Here is a 27926-nt window from a genome sequence, read left to right on the forward strand (position 1 = left end):
TATCCAAATCATGTACTTTGATTACATGCTCTTACATAATGAATTCTAAGCTAAACTTTAGGCTCTACTAAAACTTCAAAACAGATAGTCACTACTCTCCAAACACCTGTTCTTGCCAATTAATTATCCTGAAATACAAAAGATATTAATTTGCATATGTAGATATGTCTATGATCTATTAATATTTCACCTTGAGCATTGCATGGTAATGCATTGGGTATTTTTTGAAGTTTTCATTGGTGTCAATAATGCTGATGATAATGGCCATATTACAGAGGTATATTCATTGTATTAAACCTTACAACAACATTTTTCTGGGGCAAATGGAAAGAAATACCATCTTAGCTTTTAGTCCATTGGATGTCATAATCTTATATTCTAAATGAGGGAGATAGACAGCAAACATAATAAGTAAAAAAAAAAACAAATACAATTCCAGGTACTTTTAAATGTCCTGAGGAGATAAAATGTCATGTTGACAAAGACTATTAAATATACTATGGATTTCTAGAAGAACAAACAAATCAATCTTAGAAGAAATACAACCAAAATAATCCTTAAACATGAGGATGGTGACATATAAGCTCGTTTGCTTTGGGCACATTATCAGAAAAGACCAATCACTTGGAAAAGACATCATACTTGGCCACGTAGAGGAACAGTGAAAATGAGAGAAACCCTCAAAGAGATGGATTTACACAATAATTACAATGGGCTGAAATATACCGATGATAATGAAGATGGTCTGGGACTAAGCAATATTTTGTTCTGTTTACATAATGGCACCATGAGTCAGAGCCAACTCATTGGTAACTAAAAACAAGATTTGGGGTTGGGAGGCAGGGTATTGCTTGAGCAAGGAGGTTGAGGAAAGCCTCTCTGAGGAGGTGCCATTGGAACTGAAGCATGAATGAGAGGGAAGCTGATACAAAAAGATGTGAGGAAAGAGTGCTCCGAACTATCAGAATAGCAGGTGCAAAGGTCTTAAGACGAGAATGAATGCTGCTGAAAATATAGTAAGACCGATGTGTAGACAGCATCAGAATAAAGGGATCCCAGGGGAAGTTAGAGGGGAGGGCAAGATCCAGATCATGTCAGGCTATATAGACCATAATATCTACTGTGAATGTTATTTTAAGCATAATTTAAAGACATCAGAGAGAGGTCTTTAAGCAGCAGAATGGCATACTCTGATTTATACGTCTGTTTTGGTTACCTAGTGCCTCTCTAACAGAAAATACCACAAATGGGTGGCTTTAACAAACAGGAGTTTATTATCTTACAGTTTTGGTGGCTAGAAGTCCAAGTTCAAAGTGCCAGGCTCTAGGGGTTGGGTGAAAGCCCTTGGCCTTGGGCTTCAGCTCTGCCTCCTTCTCCTGGCTTTTTTTCACTCAGGCAGCTGCTGGATACTGAGACTGACAAGCCCAAAGTGGACAAATAAAATGCCACAGTCCCAATATTACCACATGACATGGCAGGCCACTAGTTCAAGTCCAGAGACAGCCCCAAGATGGGTAGGAAACAAGGCAGACTGTTAAATGAAGACTTGGCTACATGCAGGGTCCAAGTGTGCCAAACACCTAAAGACCTTTCCTAATGTTTCTCCTTATATACTGGAAGTAGACCATATCCCTAAGGCAGCTACTCAATTGCTCCAGTAGATTCCCCTATGGAGTTGATTACCAATCTCACCATAGGGAATAACTACATCCAACAGCCTAGCCACTCAAAACCAGGCCCAGCCAAGCTGACACATAACCTTAACTACCACAGCTTCACAAAAGGTTCATCTGCCCTGTGCCAGAAGGACATTAAAGAACCAGAAGGCTGGCAGGGAAGACAGCTAGGGACAAAGATTCATATGAGAGATGACAGGACCTTGGCCCATGATTGTAGCAGTTGAGATGGTGAGATGTGGTCTGTTCAGGAATATATTTTGGAAGTAGCATTAACAAAACTTATTGTTGACTTGGATGTGGATTTAGAAAGAAGAGGAAGAATAATGACTTCAAGGTTTTTGATCTGAGCAATTGGGGGGGGTGATGCCATTTACTGAAAGGGGGAAGCTCAGTTGTTAAGGGGAGGAGGTGACATAAGGGGAGGAAAAATTTCAGAGTTCTATGTTGACACTGCTCTGCGAGATGTCTGTTAGTCATCGAAGTGGAGATGTTGAGTGGGCAGTTGAGTGTTTGAATCTGGAGTTCAACGGAATGTCATGCCTGGATAAATACACACACACACACACACATATATATATATATATCTATATATATATATATATAGATATAGATATAGATATAGATATAGATATAAAACCTATGGGACTAAATGAGATTGCCTTGGGAGAATGTAAATAGATTAGAAAGTCAAGAGCCAAGTGCTGGGGCACACTAACATTTAGAGAGAAGGGTAAAGAGGAGGAGCCATCAAAGAAGCTCAGAACACAACCAGTGAGGTAGGAGGGCATCCAAGCTAATGTAGTGTCCTGGAACCCGAGAGAAGAAAGTATTTCCAGAAGGAGAGAGGTGACCAACCATGCCAAATACTACTGAGATGTCTATGGGGAGGAGGAAAGAGAATTGATACCTGGCTTTGGCATTGGTTACTTTGATCAAAGCTGTTTGAGTGAAATGGGAAGGACAAAAGCTTGATTGGGCTGGTTGCAGGAGAGATCAAGAGGTGAGGAAACAGACACTATGAGTAATGAAGAGGGAAGTATAGAAATAAGGTTGGATTTGAAATGCGAAAAGGTGTCAAGGGATTGATTTTTTTTTCACTTGAATGATATTAAGAATGTTTGCTGATAGAAATGATCTAAGAAATAGAAATTAAGGAAGACAGAGAGAGGAAAAATATTTATAGGACACATTCTTTGAGAAAAGGACAGAGGATGGAATTTAGATCATAAGTGGAAGGGTTGGCCTTGGGAAGGAGAAGGGATATTTAAGAGGGAAAGTGCTTTTAGTTCAGCAACTTTCAGCTTTCAAGTTCAAGGAGTAAATGGATGGGTTCAGATGAATAAGTTTTGGAGTTTTGGCATGTATGAGGGTGGAATAAAGAGGCAGAGTTATTAAGGGAATTTAAATTTCTGGGCTAGAAATTTAAGCTCAGAAAGGAAGTGAGAATATGTGTATATGTGTGTAGAGGGGTGATGGTGGTGATGATGAACAATAAAAAAAATAGAAGTGGGTCAACGAATTGTCAGTCATGCTAGTGTCACAGTATTATTGGAGGGGGATAATAGAAAATTAACAGGAAAAATAGGAGGTGGTGGTCAGAGAGCAAAATGCTGAGACTCGAGACTTGGGAGGTTGTGCAGTTGCTGATAATAGCAAAGTCTAGGGTAAAGCCATGGGAGTGTGTGGCTGATCTCTAGAGGAAAGGATTTACCAACAGGAGCAAAGGAGCTCAATGAACTAACAAGTCAGGATGTTTGAAGATGGAGAGTGGAGACTATGAATTAAGTAAGAGCCAAAGTCATCCTGAATGGCTGAAAGAAACGAAGATATCCAGTAGGCTCAAGAAATGAGGGGCAATGGTTATGGATTGAATCATGTCCCCCCAAAATATGGGTTGTAAATCCTAATCTCTATGCTTGTGGTTATAATCCCAAATGTGTTATCTTTGGTATGTTAATGAAGCAGAATTAGTGTAGGGTGTATCTATATCTAGATATGAAAGGAGGAGATTAAGCAAGCTGAAATGGGGGAAGATAGATGCCAAGCCCCATGGAGATCTCCAAGGAACCAGGAAACAGCAGCTGAAGAGACAAGGACATTCCCCCAGAGCCTACAGAGAGAGAAAGCTTTTTCCTAGAGCTGGCATCCTGAATTTGGACTGCTAACCTCTTAAATTGTGAGAAATTAAGTATCTGTTTGTTAAAGCCATTCACTTGTGGTATTTCTCTTATAGCTGGCACTAGATAACTAAGACAAATAGGTAATAAAATCTTCAAAGGAATATTTTGAAGGAGGAAAGAGGAAACAGCAAAGGGGGGCAAGGACAGGCATCACACCTCCCAGGGCTTGTGGAATGTTAGATGTAGAATAAAAATAGCTTCTACTTGAGAGAGCAGCAGGGAAAGGAGGGTCCTCAGAACACAGCCAGAGTTCAGTGAGAACAGGAAGTTAATGGGAACTTTCAGATGGGGAAAGCGATTAAACTCCTTTTATGTTTCCTAAAACCATTTCTTAAAAAGCAAAGATGTCATTTTGATGACTAATATGCATCTGACCTAAACCATAGTCTTTTCAATCACCTCATATGCATGCAAAAACTGGACAATAAAAAAAAGGAAAATGAAAGAAGAACTGATACATTTGCATTGTGGTGTTGGTGAAGAATATTGAATATACTATGGACTACCAGATGAATGAACGAATTAGTCTAAGAAGAAATACAAACAAAATTCTCCTTAGAAGCAAGGATGGCAAGACTTTGCCTTGCTTGCTTTGGACACATCCATCGGAAAGTTCAATGGCTAGAAAAGGATTTCATGGTTGATAAAGCAGAGGGACAGCAAAAACCAAGGAAACCCTCCATGAGAAGGACTGATGCAATGGCTACAATAGACTCAAATATATCAATGATTATAAAAATGGTTCAGGTCTGGGCAACATTTCATTCTGTTATACATATGGTTGCCATGAGTCTGAGCAGACTTAACAGCAACTAACAACTTCAAGAAGACAGTGGGATAGCTAAGACATACTCCAGCTTTCTTCTCCAGTCCCATCAGAGCTGTATACCTGGAATCCTTTAACCTTCACAACATTCCATAGATTCCACTGTGTTTGTGTGATGTGGTTTCGAGGACTAGTGACTACCAGTGTCAGTCACCTCAAAACACCATAGGGTTGAAATACACAGGAGATCAAATGGCTTGTAAGGATTTATAATTGTAAACTGTGCCACGAGGCTGCCCACAGAATGATAAAATGTGAGACTCATATAGCACAACCTGCTATAACCCATCCAAAGGCCACCACCAAGAGAGGGAATCATTGGTGTTCAAAGGCTGAGAGAGAGCCTGACAGTCTCCTCTTGGACTGGACCCCTCTCCTTGAATTGATCCTAATCATCTTAACTCAATTAGCTTGTTTTCAAAGAACTCCATAGGAAAAAGAAGAATCTCAGAAACAATTAGGTTTGAGCCAGGAAGTTAAATGTCCTAGAAAGGGTTTGGGCCCACTTAGCAAACAGCACACTTCAATCTTCAAAACCATCTTTCTTTTTTATTTTCTAATATTTTGGTTAGAGCAGTAATAGTCAGTGTTCATGTCTAAATGAAGAATCTCAAGGTCATTATGCCTAAGCCTAAGGTCTGTGATAATAAGGTTTTGAAACTAGCTGCATTTGAATAGCAAGTTGTAGTGAAGATTCTGTAACATTTTAAACTGAAAAAAACCTAGTGGCAAAATTTTGAGGAAGTATTTACTCCTAAGTGGAGCATACAAAAGTTTAGAATAAAGGAAAATATTTTGTCCAATAGTGTTAGTAAAATATGAGCTTCAAATGAAGGTGATCGCAATACTGTGATTGTGCATATATGCATAATTGGTTCTATTTTCTTAGTTAAATTGATTGATACACTCAGGCAAATGAGCAGTGAATTCAGTAAAATATTGCACTGAATACACACACACACACACATATAAAGAAGAAATTTCTCATTGTTTGATTTGAAGGATTTTGTTATTTGAGTCCAAATGAACATATCTGGGTAGATGAGTTTTCTTGCTAAATAGAAATAAAAACTTTACTTTACATTAATTAGAGCAAACTAAATTGCAGGACGTTTGGTGATGTTCAGTGAAGTTTATGAGAGCAAATTTCTGCTATTCTAGAAAGTGATGGGATACTAGTAATGGATACTTGGCATTTGTAATGATTAAAAAAAGAAGAAGAATTGGTGAAGTTAGCTAATGATCTGAGAAGAGTGCTCTTTTGTTTGCAGTTACCAAAGATATGAAAATCTGGTAGAGAACTCAATTGACACTCATAAATGATACATTGCATATATCTCCTCATTAGATAGACACATTTCTGTGATGAGCTTGGAATCTTATAGTCCTTTTTTTTTCACATACATGTGCAACAATAATAATAATAAAAAAAAACAGCTGCTGTCAAGTTGATTCCAACTCATGGTGACCCCATATTTGTCAAAAAACTGTACTCCATAGGGTTTTCAATGGCCAATTTTTCAGAAGCAGATCACCAGGCCTTTCTTCTGAGGTGTCTCCATGTGGACTTGAATTTCCAGCTTTCTGCTAGCAGAGAGCATGTTAACCATTTGCACCACTCTATGGATTCCTGTGCAACAACAGCAAATATCCATGTTTACTGACAGAACCTTTCTTACTTTCCGGTGAATTAGAACTCAACATTTTCAAGATCTCCAGTAGTTTCTGCTCAAGTCAATAGCTAACTTTGGTGACCAAAGAGATGTGAAATACATCACCAGATAAATTCAGGAAAAGAAATTCTTCATTCCATGCTCTGTGGTTATACTTCAGACCAGGGCTTCAAACTGGTTCAAACTGATACAGTCAGGGCCAACATATTGAAATCAAATGGATCTGAATTTGTAAAATGTGGATGTACTGACATGATAACTGGAATCAGAAAAATTATGAGTTGAAGCACTGGAATGAGAGTCTTGGAAGAGGCATAATTAGTCCTTTTAGGAGCCTGATGCAAGAGATTGTATTATTGCCAGGACTGTAGAGAGATATACATTCAAAGTGGTGCAATTGACCACCTTCTTTGAGCTGGGCACCATTGTTTATGATTCTACTGGTCAAGAGATTTGGTTGCTATGCTCAGAAATGGATCAAAATAGGGGATCCTAGATAGAGTGGGAGAAAAATGTGGAACAAAACTCAAAATCATTAAAAAAAAAAGACCAGGCTTACAGTCTGACAGAGACTGCTGAAACCCCTGAGACTATGGCCCCTGGTCACCCTTCAGGCCTGGAATTGGACTCACTCTTGTAGCTTCCAGCCAAACAATAGACAGGCATATAGGGTGAACATTTACACGAGGTAGGTACACTCCTTAGAACAGTCAACTGTGGGAGATCAGAAGGGCAGTATTTGCACAGGGAAATATCTCAGAGGGCAGAGATGCAAAGGAAGCAAGGACACAGGGAAAAGGTAACAACAGGGAGAAAGTGGGAAGAGAGCTGTTATGTTATAGGGATTGCAATCAATGTTATGAAACAAAATGTGTATAAACTGTTGTATGGAAAATGAATTTCCTCTGTAAACTTTCACTCAAATCACATTAAAAAGAGAGAGAGAGAGAGATTTGGTTACTGTGCAATGTGCATGCTGTCCGTGTTTTCTCAAAGGGAGATTAAGTTTCTAGTAGGGCATCAACCCATAATTTTTCCTGTTCTGGTTATCATTCCATTATACACACATTTTAAAATTTTGGGTCCATTCTGGTTTCACATATTTGGCCAAGCTGAACCAGGAAGAACTGGTTCAAAGCCCTGCTTCAGACACAGAAACATTCCAAGAGCCAACGTAATTTAAAGGAGAAAGAAAGCCCCATGTGAGGAATTCTAGGGAAATCCAGCTTTTCTGTATGAGAACAAAATTGCATTCACCGTTCTTAAGTCACCTGAAAATGTATTCTAATCCTTGGTTGTTAAGATCTCTGAGTTCATCGTGGTTTCTTAGAGCAATCTGCCATGTTTTCTTCTCCCAAATAGCACTATGTAGAGGAATTTACTGACATGGAAGCCTTTTCTATCTGAACATACTTTCCTTTTTTATTTATATCTTTCTTATTTGAAGGCATACAGAAAAAATATTTTCAGGTGTTCTACTGTGGTGTGGTTTCATAGCATGCGGAGGCAGCACACCTGCCTGAGACATGTAAATGTTTGAATCCTAAGGCTTCTTCACCTATTAAATGGGGCTGATAATTCCTTACCAAGGATTTTTGTGAGATTCCCCTGTGATAAAGCACACCCTGTGTCTCACACACTTACTCACAGCTGTAGAGTCGGATCCAACTCATAGAGACCCCTCCTTGGGTTTCCAAAGCAGTATCACTACAGAAGTAGATTGCCCAATCTTCCTTCCAAGGAGTGGCTGGTGGGTTTGAAACACCAGCCTTCTGGTTTGCAGTCAAATGCCTAAGGCACTGTGCCACCAGAGCTCCCTCACATACAGTAAGTACTTAATAAATATAGGTATTGCTACATTTAATTATCTGAAACCATCTCTGAGACGTTTACTACAACTTCTAATTTTCTGCTTCTCTTCTTACTTCTCCACAGAGAAGCCAGAGTGATTTTCTTTAAACATATAAATTATATTATGTCTTTCACCTTCTTAAAACTTTCTAGTGGTGTCCCAATGGTCTTGGAATAAACTCCAAGCATTTTACCATGACCCACAATGATGCAGCCCCATCCATGTGATCTAGCCCCTGCCTACTTCTCTTTGTTCATTTGCTTGTCATGTCTTTTCAGGTCTCTTACCCTTTTCCTCCTTGTTCTCTAATATAATATCAAATATCTTTCTGTTCCTCAAATCTTGTGCCAAGATTATTCCTAATCTAGTGCCCTTGTCTTTGCTATCTCGTTTTTCCAGTAACACTCTTCCCCCAGCTCACAGTTAGCTCCTTTTTTGTTACTTGGTTCTTGGATATAATGTCACATTCTTAAAGAAGCTTTCCCAATCAACCTTAAGTAGCTCTCCTCTTACCCTACAAACACTTTCCTCAAATATTTTCCTCATAGCACTATCACTATCTAAAATTATCTTGTTAATTAATTTGATAATTATTTTATTTTTCATTTTCCCCCGGTAGAATGTAAGCTCCGTGAGAGAAGCAATTTGTGGCCATCAAATAATAGACCAGATCCAGACTCATTGCAGTTGAATCGATTGTGTCTCATAGTGACCCCATAGGACAAAGTAGAACTGCCCCATAGGGTTTCCAAGGCTATAGATCATTACCTAAGTAGACTGCTTCATCTTTCTCCCATGGATTGGCTGGTGGGTTGGAACTAACAACCTTTCAGTTAGTAGCTGAGCTCTACTACAACACTAGGGATCCTTAACAGGCACTGTGTCACCAGAGCTCCTTAATAAATATATCCTAGTAAACGAATCAATGAGAGAATGAATGCATCCAAGAAACATCAAGAAATTCTTGTAACAATTCTCAGAACAAAAATACATTTTGTTTTAATTAAGATGTGTGTGTGTGTGTGTGTGTGTGTGAGTAGGTGTATGTCACAGAGTTTTTTAGTGGATGAAAACGATAGATAAATGGTGATGCTAAAAACAATGGAAAAAATTTCCCTAGAGGCCAGAGACTCAAGAACACTAATAGGAATGATCTGTCTTTCAACTGTGTGCTTAGTTTAGACTAAATTAAGATTTAATGTTCACCCTTCTTTCTGGCTATGGTGTCACCCCGTGCTTATATGGACAATAATATGGTACAGCAGAGAAGATGAGAGGACCAGTCTTGTTTGTTCATTTGCTTTTCATTGAAAAGACAAAAGAAGTAGGAGAGTTTACTGGGCTGAGGAAGTCTGAGCTCGACCCTGTTTCTGTCATTTCAGGTAACCACACAGGCTCAACCTGGAGGAGGGGTAGATGGTAACAAGTAATTGGCCTCTGTCCAAGCTCCTCAGAATAGAAGTTTATGGAAGAAACACAGACATCTATAGACCCATTTTCATGATGCCATGCTTCCTGCCCAGAAACACACTGACCTCTGCCTTTTCAAAGGCAAAATGTGATCCATTAATGTTCTCCAGTGTTAGTTTCATAAAGCATTTGGATGGGCCCTTCTTCACAAATGAATAAAAATGAGTAAAGTCCTCAGAATCAAAGGAAAGCCAGGACTGGCTTCCAGAAGCACGAGGCAACCCAGAGAGTCCATCTGCAGCCAAACCATGCAACAGACCCAGACACAGCTTAGAGGCTGGCAACAAGTCTGCCTGTAGGATCTGCCAAGGAGCCAGATGCTGTTGCTTCCAAAGCTTGGCATCAGGGCCCCTGATTGCCATCCAACAAAGAGGAAAAATAGGAATGATATAATGTGGTGGGATAAAACACATCCCACCTCAACCTTTTTTATTACTCACTGGAAAAAAAATATGGAAGATATTTATGGGAAAGTACCAATGTTTTTGGAAATATTGTACATACATTAGCTACAACACCATTTTTGCCAAATGGGAAATATATTTAAAATATGCAGTCTGTGTCTGTCTAAAAATAAATTGTCATCTTTCCTGATCAATGTATATGTCCAGGATATGGAAATGACTCTGCTAATTGAGTATGCTGTCAACCAGAGCACTTGTAAGTTACCAAGAAGTAAAGTTGTGAAGAAGTCTGTCTGTGTATGTGCATAAAATAGCAATTAATGTAGTTGTGATATGAAGTGAGTTGAAGAAAGATTGGGCTTTGAAAAGGAAAAAGAACTATCCAATGAAGGTGGGATGTTGAATTTCATGGTTATATTAAGTATTAGGAATTATGTTGAGTTGAATGAGATAGGTGTTTATGAAATAGTAGAATGTGGTGGAGAATGGTGTTTGCCAAGTGCTGGGTAGTATTAATAACCTACATACCTATATCTACCTACACATACACACACACACACACACACAAATAAAAAACTAATCTGTGAAAAGTACTGGTATGTATTGAAAATTCATTGTCATTTCTCTTCATCTGAGTTTTAAATTGGCAAGTTAATGTCACTGTTGATGTCATTGTCCTCTTCATTGGAATTTTAAATTGGCAAATTAATGTCACTGTGGTAGAAATTTCTATTGTTTTGAGATTTCTAGATGTTTGAGATATTTAGGCTGAGTTGAGGGTTTTCTACATCTGAAAATTAGAAGAATAGGTATGATAAGGGATTACATCCCCTCTGTCAGATGAGAAGCGGGGTGTAAGCAATGCAAACATGCTTCTGCTTTTCCCTGGATTCACACTAGCCTGAAATCCCACCCTCTATGTCACTGCAGGCTTCGGCAGCACAAGCAGAGTTGCTTCCAGAATGCTTCAGCTAAAATACATACTGCTTTAGCACATTATCACAGGCATATTTATCAACTTAGCTGGTTGACAAGAATCTGAAAATAAGGGACAATCTATGGATGAGCAAGGACACCATGAGTGCATCCAGTAAGGAGATCCTGAAGCCCCTCACTGACCAAGGGATTGTGGAAGTAATGTTCTAATCAACTGGGGCACTGGAAAAAAATGTACCTTCCTCACTGCTATGCCAGGTTGGAGCATTGTCACGTTCTGGTTCAAATATCTAGAAAAAAGTTGGTTGTTTCCTTTCTAAGTTATCCTTTTAAGTAATTGCAACACAAATATTATTTCTTAGCTTGCAACCCTTTGGATCTTCATATGAATGGAAAAAGGTAAACAGCTTGAAGAGAATGGAAAGTTCATTTCAAACAGGAAATACACACACACACACACACACACACACACCTACTCCTCACTCATTGAATATCTTGTTATCCAACATTTCGTATTTATGACAATAATAAGAAATCCACTATGTGACTATTTTGTGTATTAACAATGCATGTCTGGCAGTAACACTGAGGTACAGGCAAGACTAATGCTGGATGTGATGATTAAGATTATGTATCAGCCTGACTGGGCCATGATTCTCAGTGGTTTGGCAGTTATGTAATGATGTAATTTTTCAGTTATGTCATAATGCAGGCATCCTCCATTTTGTGATCTGATGTGAACAACCTCCATTTTTGCATAATGCCAATTTTCACATAATGACTTTGTCTTTGGAACTTAACCATGCCATTAAGTGAGGAGTCAGTGCATATATGAGTATGTTTGTGTGTGTATGTATGGATGGATGCATGTATGCATATATATATATATATATATATATATATATACATACATGTACACATATACGTATAAGTATATATATAAATTCCAACTCATAGCAACCCCCAATAGGTTTCTGAGGTGGTAAATCTTTACAGAAGTAGATTGACCCATCTTCCTTCCATGGAGCGGCTGGTGGGTTTGAATCACCAACCTTCTGGTTAGCAGTCAAAAGCCTTAGGCACTGCACCACCACAGCTCCATATATATATAATTTAATTTCATACTATTCATACACTTCACAGACAGGAAAAGAGGAATGAATCCAAAGAAATACAGCTTTTTCATGTAGAACCTCCCAAAGATCTTCTTAAATCTCCAGACTCTATTTAAGGGAAAATTATTGCATTGATGGAAATCCTGGTTTCAATGACCCACCCTACTCACAGAATAATTTTATGTGCACACAGACATAAACACTCGTACTCGAAAGACCAACATATATACTTTAAATAAAGGCCAACGAAAGATTGTTGCCTTTTCTTGATTTTCATGCCTAGGAAGAGCAAAACACCAATGCCCTCTCCTGCCAAATCCATCTAAGGAAGCTGACTGTTGAAACAAGGCAATGCAGTATGAGCTGTCAATCAGTATATTACTTATGCTAAATTGATAACATATAAGAAAAATATCAATTTAAGTATTAATTTCTCTCAAAGTTGATCTTGTCATTATTTGCATACCTTTTCATTAGTCCACCCAAATAGTAGAAAAAAAGGGTCTTATCATAATAATAGCAAAACTGAAAAGATTTTTAAAATTCATTTTTTGTAATACATTTCCAAATTGGAGCAGGAGGTCAGGTTTAGCTCAAGTTAAAAATGTTATGATATAAACACAAATTCATCACTGTTATAGTCAGTGGATCATACATTCCAGAGTGTCAAACATGGACCATGATTTGTGTCACTGCAGAGAATGATAAATCACTGTTGAAGACATAACAACCAGAATCATTGCCACCATGTAATAGATCATGATGCACCCTGATCGTTTCCAAACGTTATTTACAGTTATCAGGGGTTGAGAACGGCAAAGCACAAATGGATATTAATCTTTACTCTCCTAGGCCTTGGTACACTCAGGGTTTCTGTCTCTTAGAGTCTGCTCATAATTTCCAGCAATGTGATAAGCCCAAGTTATGTGCAGTCTGTCCAAAAGGGATCAAATATAAATATTTCCAAAAAGAAACAGTGTTTCAAAGCCCATCAATCAAAACCTTTGAGAACTCTCATAATGTAGCATTCTGGAAAGGATTGTTATATGAAAATTTCTTCCAGAAAGGAGCTACTAAAGTAAATGATGAGGACATGTTATGGCAAGAGGAAGGGGTAAGGGGTGAGGATAGGAGGTCAAACAGAGTTAGCACATAGGAAGCTGGAGGAAAGATGCTCTTCTAACCCAGAATCTTGGCTGATGAACCAGAGACTTTTCTTCAAGGCCTGTAGTGTAACTGATATTTTATCCCATACACTTTTGACTTTCAAATTGGACAGATTACCTTGATAACATTTTGATTAAATTAGTACTTATTCCCCACCCCCTTTCTTCCCTAATATCCACGTATGACCTCAGGTCAGGACTATTTTCACATATTTTTGTCTTAGACACTTTTACATTTGGGGGGCCCAACCTCACTCCATATCACAAGTATTAAAATGTACCCAGATCCCACATTAAATATAGAAGAATTTTGTAATTTAAATTACAGTTGGCTGTGGCAAATATTGTGTTTATGGAGTTTTTTTTTCTTTTTTTTTTTTTTTTTGGTCTTTAATAAACAGATATTTATTTTTTTATGGTTTAGGAGGCTATAAGTCTGGATTCTGGAAGGAAGTTTGGGCAATCTACTTCCGTAGTGATATCACAGCGGAAACCCAAGGTGGGGTCGCTTTGAGTTGGGTCCGACTTGACGGCACATAATAACAACAAACAACAAAAAGTCTGAATTCAGGGTGCCAGTCTAACGGAAGTCTTTCTGTCTCTGTTGGCTCTGAAGGAAGGTCCTTGTCCTTTGAGCTTCTGCTCCTGGCTGATCGTCATGTGGCCTGGCATCTCTCTTTCCCTGTATCTGCTTGCTGGCTTGTGTTTGATCTCTCTCTCTCTCTCTCTTTTAATGGGGCCCTGCATATATATCAAGACAGCACAGGAGAATGGAAAGGAGGAGAGAGTTTCTAAGCAGCATATACAGGTCTTGTTGGCTGACCAGATGAGATGGAGAAAGAAGACAGAGGTCAAGATGCCTCTTAAATTTTTTGGACTATATCTTGGCTTCTTCTTATTCTTTTAATCTTACTGTACCTTAAAGAAAATATTATGATTTGGGTGAAAGTTTACAGAGCAAATTCATTTTCTATACAACAGTTTACATACATTTTGTTTCATGACATTCACTGCAATTCTCCACTATGTAACAGCTCTCTTCCCTTATGTGGGAATTCTTGTAATGAGAGAAAATCTATTCATTGTTTGGAAGTACAGCACAACTTTTATTGATGCTAAATGTAACAATTTAAAGAAGTTATAATAATGTCATGCTCTGCAAATTAAATATGTATTAATTTCGGTTTTATTGCTTTCCTATATGAGAGCCAATCTATTTGTTTTCAGTCCTTCAATATTTTCACGGCCTGTTAAACATCTGGGATAAGGCACAATGGATGAAATGAGCTGTCCCAAGTCCTCAAGAGTTAAAGAAGCAGGGTGTGTGTGTGAGTGAGTATGTGTATGTGAGTGTATTGCGTGTGTATGAGTGTGTGGCATGTGCGTGTTGGTGAAGGGTGGAGGGATTCCATTTATTATACCCAGCATCCCTATGAACAAAGTTCCCCAGCTATCTGGTTTCTTCATAGTTCTCACAGCAGTAGGGTATAATACTTCACATAAAACTCATCTAGATGCCCAAAGAAACTATCCTATGGCAAAAGAGGAAATCAGAGCAGTTTACAGTACACAGAAGAGAGCTCCCACAAGTGTGGCTCCAAAGACTCAAAAAACGAGATAATACTTTTACTGTGCTCTCCATTATTGTCTCCTTTTTAATAGACCTTTAATCCTTGAGAGGATGGCTTCTTTTTACCAGCATTCCATCCCTCGTCTTCCTAGACCCAAGGCATGCTTGCTTTTAGATTTAAGTTCTGTCTATTGACTCAGCAGTAGGTTTCCATTGGATTTAGGCCCTGGGCACAACATTTCTAACTTTGGTAGAAATTGAGACAACATGCAAACATATCCTTCTTAGCTCAGTTCTGGGGTCTCCCTGATTTTGTCTGCTTTCAGAACAGTACAGAGACACATGTACTCTCTCTCACATCACATAAAATATGTTTTAACTTCCACCTCAGTTAAAACATCCAGAATAGGAGTTGTTCCTTTTCTTTTCCCCCGCTTGTCTTTGGCTTCACTAGTGGGCCTCCCCACCCCTCTACTGTGAAGGCCCCATCTCAGATCCCACCCATCCTTCTTGCCTTAGGTTGTTCTTTTGGGTTGTGACCCTTTAGGCTTCTCTTTCAAATCTCCCATTTCACAAAAGCATCTTTTGTTTTGTATCATTCTACCCTATGGACATCATGGACACATTCAGGCCAGCAAAATTCTTACTTTGCCCTCTGTCAGTACACATCCCCACACTCACACCCAAGACAAGATCTCCTTTCACAAAGCTCTATTTCACAATGACCAAGTCACGTTTAGCATTTTAAGGGCAACTCTCTATGGTAATTTCTATCATGACTTTTAAAATACTCAAGGCATTTTAGTAATTTACTTCCTTTTGGTTTTCTTCCTACTTCCCTTGGTTATTTCTAGTAAATCTCCTTACCCAATTCCTTGCTCTTCTCCAGGACCACGTTAACAACTCATTTACGATTACAATCTTCATCCTTAACCCTAGAATTTTTACTCCTTACCCTGTTGGTTTTTTTCTTCAATGCACTTGAACTTTCTAAACTACAATATAATTTACTTATTTACTATGATGTTTTATTTCTCTCTCTCTCTTTTTTTTAATCCTCCCAACAGAATGTAAGTTTTATGAGGACAAGAATTTTGATTTTTCATTCTCTGATGTAACAATAATAGAACAGTGGGTGGCACATAATAGATACTCAACAGATATTTGTTGAATGAACAAAGAACAATACTTCCAGCCTCTAAGATGGGGGCTTAGTAAAAAGTCTCTCCTAACAGTTATTGTAATCTCTCTGCTAAATGCTGACATTTATAAATATAGTCACGGTGTCTCATCCAAAAGTCTTATGGGCACTTCAAGATCCTCCACTTCTGATCAGAGTCTTTAAAAAGGAACCATCTCATTAGCTGTGCAAATACTGCAGAGAGAGCTTAGTGATGTGTGGTGTGGAAATTGTCACTGAAGCCTAATGTGTTGGGGAAGCATCATAAAAGGTTTCCTATCTCACTGGAATGCTCATTGTTTTTATTTTTTTGTTTGTTTGTTTTTTAAATTGGGAGCTTACTAACAACAAAGATTACCACAACAAAGGTAACAATACTTTTTTTTTTTTTTTTTCCAAAATGCTCTTCTACAGTGTAAGTCAAACAACTTACAAGTAAGTCTATAAAGGAGAAAAAGAATCTGAAGGGTAGAAATGTAAAAGGTTTCTTTTTGTTTTGTTTTGTTTTCTTCACAAGGCAGAACTAAAACCTATTGATAGATATTGTAGGAAAGTGTTTAAGTATAAAGAAGAACTTTCTAATGATTAGACGTATTCCGAAATAAAATGACTGCTCTGAATATAGACAGCTCTGGCCCCTGGAAGAGTTTACACAAGGGCTGAGCAACTACCTGTTAGAGACACCGGGGAGATTCCTACAATGAGTTAAAGGTTGGACAAGGTGACCTTAAAAGTCCTTCTGGGGCTGAGATTCTGTGAGAACATGCATTACAATGAACCAGTTTCATAACTCACTCTCTGGGAGGAATAGTGCCTTAGCTGGTAGATGAGTAAACTGAGGCATGAGGAAACAGAACAGATGACCCACATTTTCAGAATGAAAATTCATAAAAGAACACCCATGTTTCTGAATTCCGTTTTTCTTTCACATCAGCTATAATTAGCTTTCAAAGTGAAAAGTATCAATCAAATGTGAAGGGCAAGGCAGAAATGTTCCATATTCTCCTTACTTGGATAAAAAGGAATCAACTCCTAGCAGTCAAAATTCACTTCACAGAATCCAAAATTAAGTTAAGATAAACTAATGGAGATGATCAATCATTTTAAATTGCCTTTCAAAATAGTCAAAAACATTCCAATAGGGAGTAGATAAAACCAGTTGCCAATGAGTCAAGTCCAGCTCATGGTGATGCCATGTGTATCAGAGTAGAGCTGTGCTCCAGAGAGTTTTCAGTGGCTGATTTTTCAGAAAATCATCACCAGACCTTTCTTCTGAGGAAAATCTGGGTAGATTCGAACTTCTAGTCATTCAGTTAGCAATGTTTGCACCATCCAGGGACTCCGGAGTGAAGATATGGAACTGATAAAGTAGTGCCAGAGGTGCTCACATAGCTTAAAGCCCGAGAGATCACTGTCTTAAAGTTATAACCAACTTAAAGTTATTGCCAATTGGTATGACACTTCTCAGATAGGTGCTTGTGATATTACTTATTATCAGTTCCTGCTTCCAGAGCTCTTGAAAAAGTCACACAAAATTGTTTGTTTTGAACCTGTTTACAAGGCTGTCTCCCATTAAATGGTGCATCTAAGGAAACTTATAATCAATTAAAAAATACTCAATGCCATGGTTGCTGCGGTCACTTCCCTCCCTGCCCCTGGGTGAAGGACTATTTATCAGCCCTTTGGAATATTTTCTTGTGAAATTCCAAGTCTTAAAAGTTTTGAAGGTCATTTCTTTTATGAAGGAGAGAGAATTTCACATATTAGAAAGATATGAATTTTAAAGAAAAACAAAAAAAGGCATTAAAGAAAATTGCTGCTTTGGAGATTATCCATGCAAGGATGCTGAGATTTCAAATTTGGAAACTCATGAGATTGGAAACTCTTGAGATCTTGAGAAAAGAAATTCTTTTCCTTTTATTTAACACACAAGTGTATTGAGTAAAGGGTTTCTTGGGTTTACACGATTTCTCCCTTCATCTCTGTCCCCTGAGTGTTCTTCCTTCCCCACATCCCTGGGCTGAGTGTAACACAATCAGATATATTCAACTTTTGACTGAATTCTTTTGAAGGTGAAGGGGATAATTCTGGGGAACAATTATCCACTTGTCTTAATTCTTTAATCAAATAGAACCTGAATCCTTCCTAAAATCAAGAAGATATCTGAATAGAGAAATTGAAAAATTGTCATGCCTCACCCTTTCTTTACAATTATGCATTAGCCCTCCTTAGTGATTCCTTTTGAGCTAGAAATCACTGATTGTTGGGGTTCCTCTCCTCATTATTTCTTTCTTCAAGTAATCCATGTTTGTTCAAGCTCACAAATTTGGCATTTAACTTTTCACTCTTCTAAGGATACAAAGCAGAACCTTGGCTGTTCTTAATGTCCTGAATTTGGAAGATGGTGGTCTGTTCTCTAAACCACCATGGCTCTAAACTATGGCCATCTTTTTACCATGGAAAGAATGTTTGAAAAAGAGAAATATAGAGAGCAGAGGTCAGCAAACTATGGCTCATGGACCAAACCCATCCTTCTACCATTTTAAAAAATAAAGTTTTATTGGAACACAGCCACACACAATTTTTTATGTATTGTATGTGACTGCTTTTAGGCTACCATGGGCAAATTGAGTAATTCTCACAGAGGCCACAAGGCCAGCAAATCCTAAAATATTTACTATTTGACTCTTTACAGAAAAAAGTTTGCTGCCCCCACTCTAGCGTATGGTATGAAAGAAACAGTACATGATGGGGAGTGGAAAGATCAACAACCAAGGACCAGCTGTATCTCCAATTATCTATTAGCTCCTTGAACAAATGACTTTACCTCCTGTTCCTTCATCTGTGAAATAAGAGAGGTTGTCTACATAATCTTGAAGTTTCTCAAAGGGAGCAAAGCTCTGTGATGTGTGAGTAGGAGTTACCCTGTGAACTCCTCCCCTCCAGGATCAGCTCTAAGAAAATGATGAAGCTCCCAATGCCCTTCTTTCCAATTTCTGCATGGCCTCCCTCTGTTTCAGGTATGTCTCTCATCCCATTCAGTATCTCAGGGCTCCTCCACCTCTTCTGATCACCAATCTCTGAAACCCCCTTCCTTGGGATGTGCACTCCAGGTCAGCCCTTCCTCTGTCCCCGTTGTTATCTGTGTGTCCTTTCTTCATTTACTTGCTCTGTGACTGATCAGGCAAATCTAGCAGACTAACCCCAGCTATATAGCCACTCAGTCAGGGTAGAGCAGGCTTGGCTAGAACTTCAACTTATTTCCCCCATGCAGGGCAGAGCTCTGGTTTGCCACATACACTCTTCTTAAATGAATGAACAAAAGCAAGAAATCCAACAAAACAAAACTCAAAACCAGTCTTTCATCAACAATCTCAGTTCAGCTGGCAGATCCCTCCATGGAGATTCTTTGTTGAGCCTTTTTGCCCAAGTGTCAGAATACAACTGTGCTCTGTAGGGTTTTCAATGACTGACTTTTTGGAAGATTACCAGGTCTTTCTTCTGAAGCATTTCTGGGTGGACTTGAACCTTCAACCTTTCAGGTAGCAGCCAAGAACTGTTTGTACCATCCAGGAACTCCAAAGTTAGAGATAGTGGGCATAAAATCCCTGGGATGTAGTTGACATTCATAAAAGTATTCTCAGTGATGAGATTTCTTATTAAACATTGCTTCCTCCCAGAAGCTGTTATTGTCCCCTTCTGCTTGAGATCTGGATGTGTCCTTCTTCAACATCTTGTTCTCTCTGAGGTCCTCAGGTAGGATTAGGATTAGGAAGGCTGGCAAAAATCTCAGATGGATGTCAATAAGATAGCCAGGGAACTGAACACCAATCTACTCCAATTCCAGTCCTTGTCATCTCCCTGAAGACACAAAGAAGTACGAGGATGGTCACATCCTGGGACAGCAACCAGGGACAGTATTTCTCTGGTAGCATAGTGGCTAAGGCACTTGACTGCTAACCAGAAGGCTGGCGGTTCAAACCCACCAGCCACTCCTCAGAAGGAAGGTTGGGCAATCCTACTTCCGTAGTGATACTGCCTCGGAAACCCAAGGAGGGGTCGCTATGAGTCGGGTCCGACTCGACGGCAAATAACAACAACAACAACAACAGTAATAAGAAGAAGTCCTTCCTTCTGGCTATAATAGTTACAGTGCTTCACAGGTCCTTGCTTAATTATTTTCTTGTCTGAAACTGATTTTTGCTTTTGATCTCCAGAATATCATAGTCTAAACACTTCCTCCCATTGGTGCTGTGGATTCAGTGTCTGGAGTGGAGCTTGACACATAGTCTGAGACCAGGACATGATGGAAAGATTAATCATGACTGATTAATAAATGAAAGAATGAATGAATGAGTTAATGGGTGTAGAGTGAAAAGGATCTTGCCCACTTAACTTACCTTTTGTGTGGGAGGGAAATGGAAACAGAAGGATAGATAAGGGGTCCCAGAACAGAGAAGATTCTGAAAGGGAAAAAGGGCACCCAGCAAAAGCCAGAACTACTAACAGCCCAGAGTGGCCCAGCAGTGGACAGTCCGATTGTCCAAGTGCGGCGCTTTTGGCACCAACCCCAGATCTCCCATCTCCAGGCCTCCTGTGCTCGATGTCAGAGCCCACACAGTGACCTGAGCAATCATGCGTGCCACCCCAGCAGCCCAGCCCACAGACTGGCACCAATTTACCTTCTATCACAAAGGCCAATTCATTTCATCCAGAAACTCTCCAGACCTCTGTTCCCTTTCTGACATTTAGGGGATGGCAGCCCCCAGCCCACTGCAGTAAAGAGTTTTGGATAAAAATGCAAAAACTGTTTTTTTACTTTTGGCTAAGGGAGCCCCCAACTATGTTAGCATTACTATTTGACTATTTATAAATTGCAATTATTAGTAGTTTTATGCCTATGGTTCTGTCTTGTATAGTTCTGCTCTTCTCTTTCAGGGACACCTCACAGCCCCACCCAGACTGGAAGACCTACCCTCCACAGCCTGAGAAAATTCCAGAAGCCACACCTCAGCATGCATTTCTTGGGGTGCTGGCTTAGGCTACTCCTTACCATTTGAGAAACCCTGAGTGTCCTCTGGGGTTGAGTTCAGCTTAAAATGCTGCTCTTTCTCTCCATTCTGGGGAGTTCTGAAGCGTTCCGGACTTAAGACAACAAAGGCTTCAGATATGAGACCAGTTCATATATCACCTGCTTTGCCTCTATGGGTAAAGGACTCCCTCTTTTTTAGAGACCAACAGTGGCACACTACACTGCTTTCCTTGATAAGCAAGCAAACCACTCCAGATGCCACAGAATAGCTGTCATCACAGGCATCTTCACCTCTTCTTAGGGAGATGTGGTTAGTGGTTAAGATCTAAAGTCAGACCATCTGGGTTCAAGTCCTGTCTGCAACTTCCCAGCTGTATGAACTTGAGGTAGTTATTATATTCTCTGCACCTCAGTTTTCTCATCTGAAAAAGAAAAACATAGTACCCATCTCAGGGTTGCTGTGAGAATCAGATGAGTTAACATATGGCACACTAGCCCTTAAGCAGTGTTGGCTGTTATTGTTATCCCCAGGCCACCAGAATCTCAGGGGACCTGGCACTAATCCTGGTATTGACTGCTTATGGGAGATACTGAATATTCTAATCTTGGCTCTGTCTCTCACTAGCTGTTTGGTCATGAAGAGAACACAGCCACTGTAGATCCTAATTTCCTCATCAGTAAGTGCAACAATACCTATATCTATACCATTGCTATGAGAATCAGTTGAGGTAAAGTAAATGAATACTCTGTAAACAGTATAAAGCTTTACAAATGCTAAGTGGTAGTATATGGTGATTGGGTACTACTGCCTAGAACTGATGATTGGTCTATTCTTCTTTAAAAATCTCTCAAAGGAGAGAGATTCAAAATTTGACCCTGGTCCCCTCTGGTACTCTACCACCCTGATGGTGCATAAGTTCATCTTTACATTGTTTTAATTTAAGCCATTTTCACCAAATTCAGTTCTATGAAAACATGAACAAAAATTCGTCTTTATGAATTTTTGGTCATAAGACAAGCAAAGAGAAAAGAGTCCAGCCAGCAGGCAGTAGGCTTAGTTCTTTTCCAGGTTCCAGTTAAGAAGCTGTGTCACTTTGGGCACCCACTGAACTTTTCCTAAACTGACGTCTCCTCATCACTAACCTGAGAACAGTAAGCACTGCATTATTCTTTCTTTGTCCAATACCTGTTTCTTGAAGCTCCTCTGAGATCAGCCCTGGGCTGGGTATGGAGTGTCATGGACAGATCTGATGAGCTGCTCACAGAGAAAGGTGAAAGAGCCTGCTCCAGATGAAACTCCACAGGGGCATTAAATGCTACTCACCTGATCTGCTTTAAAGGTCTTAGATGCTTTTTCATAAATCATTCACAAACTAACTTGCTCTAATAGCACATCAAACCAAACCAAGACCAAACCCACTGCTGTCGAGTCACATCTGAGTCATAGAGACCCTGCCTTGGGGTCCTTGGGTTTCCGAGGCAGAATCACTAAGGAAGGGAATTGCCCAACCTTCGTTCCGAGGAGTGGCTGGTGGGTTTGAACCGCCAGCCTTCTGGTTAGCAGTCAAATGCCTTGGACACTACACCACCAGAGCTTCTAATAGCACATCATCAACCCACAATTACAGACAGATGCAAATATGACATGGGTTCCAAGGGCCTTGTCAATGCCATTTCAAAGGATTTTTGTTCTTTTTAGTTGATCAGTGTCTGCTCATTGGTTAAATCTCTAACTAACTGTGAGTAAGGGATGTCCCAGTAGATCTAATCCTGGGGTCATATTGCAAAAAATCTCTGGCTTGAGTACTCTCTCAAAGCCCCTAGAAGCACCCTCTTGTCAAAGTCCCCCCAAAATAAAAACCACTCTGATGCACTTTTTCATTTCTGCAGTATTCATGGAGAGCTGCCTTTTTCCATCCACCTCAGTCTATCTGCATCTTAAGTACAGAGGAAGGATAGCCATGGAAGGACTTATGTGATTGCCCAAGTCATTTCAGAGTGGGTGAACCACAGGCTAAGCAGATCCTTCTGGAAGTTATACCATTCTAGTTCCCCTGCTTTCTCACATCCAAAAAGCTGAACCAGGTGACAGTGTAGGGCATGGTCAGTATCTTGCCTTCTACTCCCACCAACCTGCTAATTGTACCTGTAAGGTGAAGTTTTAAAACACCCTTGCTCACACATAACACAAGCAAGGAGACCTTCCTGCTGGGAAGTTCTATGACTGGAGAGCAAGCTTTGCAAGTTGTTTAATTAGCCAGTAGCAAGTACCTCTCTGAAGGAAGGTTGGGCAATCCTACTTCCGTAGTGATACTGCCTCGGAAACCCAAGGAGGGGTCGCTATGAGTCGGGGCCGACTCGACGGCACACAACAACAACAACAACAAGTACCTCTCTAGGCCATTCTACTGAGCTGCAGGTATGCGGGGTCCAGTCATTTGCCAAACACACATTGTGCTACTTGCTTCACTAAATGGCAAGATGTGAGGAGACAAAACAAGGATATATGTGAGAGTGGTTGAAAAAATGAGTGTCAGGGAAAAAGACAACTAGAGCAAAGAATAAATGGAAGGGGGCAGCCTCAGCAAAAATAAATAAAGAGTCAGAAAAATCAGTATTGATTGTGACGAGAAGAAACATTTCTTTGTACACTGCTACCAATTACTACATATCAGGTTTTTGTTTCTGTTTCTTGGAGAACCAAGGGGCAGTGTGCAGAAACGATGAAAGATTTCTATTTTCTGTTCTGGTAAGTGAACTTCTAAGATGTAACCCAGGAAAATAATGCAAAAGAAAAAAGAAAAGGACTGACTGTATTCCAAGAGGAAATTTAAAAAATATATGTGTGTGTATAAAATAACTCAAATACACAGGCATAGAGGAATGACCAAGCCCCTAAGATATTGCGACACTAGCCTCCTTTCTGACCTTAAAGAGAGAAGAATGTGGTCTATTCTAAACATGAAAATGTGTATATAAAATCATGTTATGTGGACAAAGCAGAACACAACACAGAACCCGCACCCTGATGTGAAAATGGGTATGTGTACAATGGCAAGGCTCAGAGAGGAATTTGAAACTGTATAGAGTTGAAAGTTTAATTCACTATCTTTCCTCCTGCCATTTAGCCCATTTGAATTAAATAAAACAAATTAAAATATAAAACCAGAAGTGAAGATGTGATATAGTCAAAGAGAGCTTAGGGGAATCCAGAAAGTGATTAAGAAAAATGAAACTAAAATTCAGATCACAATGGAATAAGAATGAGCATCGGTATTTTCATTCCATCTCCTTCCACCCTGCTCTGCCTCCACCTCACTCACTATCACACCACCCATCCCAACCTCCTCTTCTTTTTAAAGGTTTTCATTTCTAATTAATGACTTTTCTGTTTTAGGTTAGAAAGACTGCATGCCAAGTTCCTAGATCCTCTCTAAAGAGGCCAGTTACTGTTGGGACTCGATAGTGTTTCCCAAGAGGTCAGACCCCATGTTTGGCCACTCAAGCTCTCTCAGGGCAAGAGTGTAAAAGGAAAAGAAGGCACACTCCACAGCTCCAGAGTCTAGATTAACCACTGGCAGCAGGTCTCAGGGCCCCAGATCCAACAATGGGCTCCCCTGGTCCAGCCGCAAAACATTTATAACCTCTCCAAGCAGTCCTCTGGCAGAGGAAAGCAAACTGTGAGCTCAGGAAGCTAATGACCTCGAAACTATCCATTTATCTTGGCCTTTCCCCCTCCCTGGGAAATGCCATAAAAAGTGCCAGTGTCTTTCTTTCTCTCTAAAGAAGAATGAATATCGCCAGAAAGCCATCTTTTGCCTGTGCTTTTCCTCCTGGGCCAGGCCCAGGGTGGGAATACCAACGAATACCAGAGGAGAGAGGACATCATTCTTGATCATACACTTTGCCTTCCCAAATCCTCCACATAGGGGAGAGAGCTCACCTGAGTTCTGCTTCAAAGCCTAATGCTTGTCAGCTTCTCCATAAATCTTCATAAATAGACAATGCTGATTCCTCACAAACCTGCTTGGAGCCAGAGACTGGGGACAACTCTCCCAATTCAGAGCTGTGTTGGCAACCAGCAGTGGACAGCTCAGCTCCCAGCCACCTCCCCTTGTCCCTACCAAGAAGAGGAGGAGGGTGGCCACCCCGAGGAATTTGAGTGTCTGAAATCAACAGTCCATCTCAGTTGCCCAGCATCTGCTTCAGCGGCTGCCCTCACCCTGGCACTGAGACATCGGCTCCACGCTGGACCAAGTTGAAGCCAATAGCTGGCACAGTGAGACTCCCCTTTGTTTGTGGTGTGGGCCACTTGGGTGTGAGATGTTTCCTCTTCTCTTTTCTGCAACACTCAATTGGATTTGGGTTAAACAACAAATTCATGGATTGTGGCTGGGTTGAGAAGGAAACTTGTCTCAAGCCCAGAATACAAACAAACAAACAAGGACAAAATCAACAAAAGAAAATAAAATCACTGGTATGTTCAAAAAAGGCAAGGCTGGTTTTTGGAAAGGAACTCCTCTCCCCCAATACCTGTATCCTTCTTTTTGTGAGACACCCTCCTCCCCCGTTTTCTTGGTAACTTCTCTTTCTCTCTCATTCCTCTTGAAACTATGCTTCTCTTCTTTAGCAGAATCATACCTGAGCCATGTCCGTTCTTCCCTGATAGATCTCATTTTGCACCTCGTTTCCAATACATTCCAGAGGTTAATGTGAAGAAAGTACATTTTGGAAAATATCTTGGGGAGGCAGGAAGAGAACTAGGGGCTTTTGCAGTGGTATCCCATTCAAATTGCTAATTTGTCACTCTTCCTGTAGAGGTTCTCCCCACCAACTCCATTTTCAGACAAATCCACAGTTACATTTAGAATTCCCAGGCTACCTTGGAATACATGAAAAGATAGGTTTGTTTGCTGCTGTATTAATGTGTGAAATGGCTAAATTAATCCTTCCATATGATGTCTGAATAGGTTATTATAAGGTACTTAGAGATTTGGCAGGCTAAGCCCCATCTTTCTTTCAAGATGTTAAGAAAATAAATGCAAATGCAGGAAACACTGCATGTGTGGCATCTGCTGTCCAACTTTATAATTTGAATGTCAGTGTAATCTTTAGGAAAAGTTAACCACAAGAACAAGGACATAAAATTCTCACTGAAGTTGATTGTTCACCTGAACTTCCATCTAGTTACATTTGATCCTAAGGGACTTGAAACTTGATTGTCTTCCAGTTTCCCAAACTTTTTTTGTTTTAGTTAAGACTCTTTTGTCTTCTGCCTAACAAAAACCAATTTGACCTAGTTCAAATCAAGAAGGGAATTTATGAAAAAGTTACTGGAGAATCTCAGAAAACACAAGGGTAGCAAAACCTCTCCAGGAGCCCTAAATAGGAACCAGAAAAACATAAGGAATCCAGGCTTTACTCTTGGTCTGCTTTCCTCCTTACTGTTTACTGTTCACTGTTTGCTCTCGCTCTCGCCCTCGCCTTCGCCCTCGCTCTTGCTCCCCTCTGTGGATTTTCTTTGTTTTCATATGAGAAACGATGGTAAGCCATGGCTCTTAAGTTTTAACATGTCTCTTTTACTTTGGCAAGCATATGTTTAACATACCTGAACTCGGTCTTGTTTTCTGATTTGCCTTGCTTGTCTGTTTGCTTTATTCCTTTCTCAAAGCATTCTGTTCTTGTTTTATGAATTCTGTACTTTTCAAATCTCATTTAGGATGCTAATTTGATGTTTATGTTTATTTAATTAAAATGTTTTTTCTTGTTTCCCTTTGATTATCTCTCTCTCTCTCTTTCTAGCATCTGTGTTTTATTTTGTTTCATCTTGTTCTTATGATATTAAATTTATTCTGAGGTTTGGTTAATTTTGCTTGTCTGTTTATACTTTTGAATAAGAGAATGGGTTGATTTTTTTTTCCCTAGGTAGCTAGGCTGATTTTCTTTGACTTTGTGTGTTGTATCTGCTTTCCTTATCTTTCTTAAATAGAATGAAGACTTGGAAATCTGTATATGTGGACAGGGATTAACAATCAGCATGCTTCATTTCAGAATAAGCAAGTGCAGTGCAGTGAACTACTTAATGTACCCTTTCTAGCCGTAGTCTTGGTAACTCCCATGAAATGACTGGGTAGGACTATGCAGAGATGAGGTGCTTGTGGCCAACTAAGGGGATAACTTGCTAATAATGTAAATAAATGGCATGGCACAATGGTGTGGGTGGGACCAGGCAAATAAGGTGTATGGAACTCTAACTAGGGGATTGGTCAGTTTTGGCATCCCACTAGACTTTCAAAGAGAGCCAATTACAAAGCAGAAGGGGGACCTGACTGCCACCTACAAGAAGAGACAAGAAAAGTGTGACCTTTGGATCCAGGATCCTGTGCTGATAACCTCTTAGATCTAGGAGACAGAAAAATGTAATACTGGAGACAGAGAGAGATGGCAAGAAATGGCAACAGCAGAGGCAGAAGAACCAAGAGATGGCATGAAATAAGGCAGTGGGCTTCCAAACCTGTGGAGCAAGCAAGCTGAGCACCTTCAGGCCAAGGCTTACTGGCAGAATGGGGTGCCTCTAGGCACTCATTGGCAGAGCTAAAAGAACTTTGTAATACTTGCCCAAGCAGGGCAGATGTCAAGAGGCCATGGGTCAAGAAGCCAAGAGGCTGAGACCCAGAGAAAGGCATGTATTTGGGCACTACTAAGAAGAAGCTGTCCTGAGTTGTTTCTGAGTTGTTTCTGATCTTGAATTGTACTTGTTTCAAGTGCTGAGGAGCAAGGATATCTCCTTGAGGACTAAGGTGCGCCTGACACAAGCCATGATATTTCCAATCACCTTGTATG

The sequence above is a fragment of the Orycteropus afer genome, unplaced genomic scaffold, assembly GCF_000298275.1.
Source record: "Orycteropus afer afer isolate SDZICR_OR568_19922 unplaced genomic scaffold, OryAfe1.0 scaffold00239, whole genome shotgun sequence".
In the NCBI taxonomy this organism is placed as follows: Eukaryota; Metazoa; Chordata; class Mammalia; order Tubulidentata; family Orycteropodidae; genus Orycteropus; species Orycteropus afer.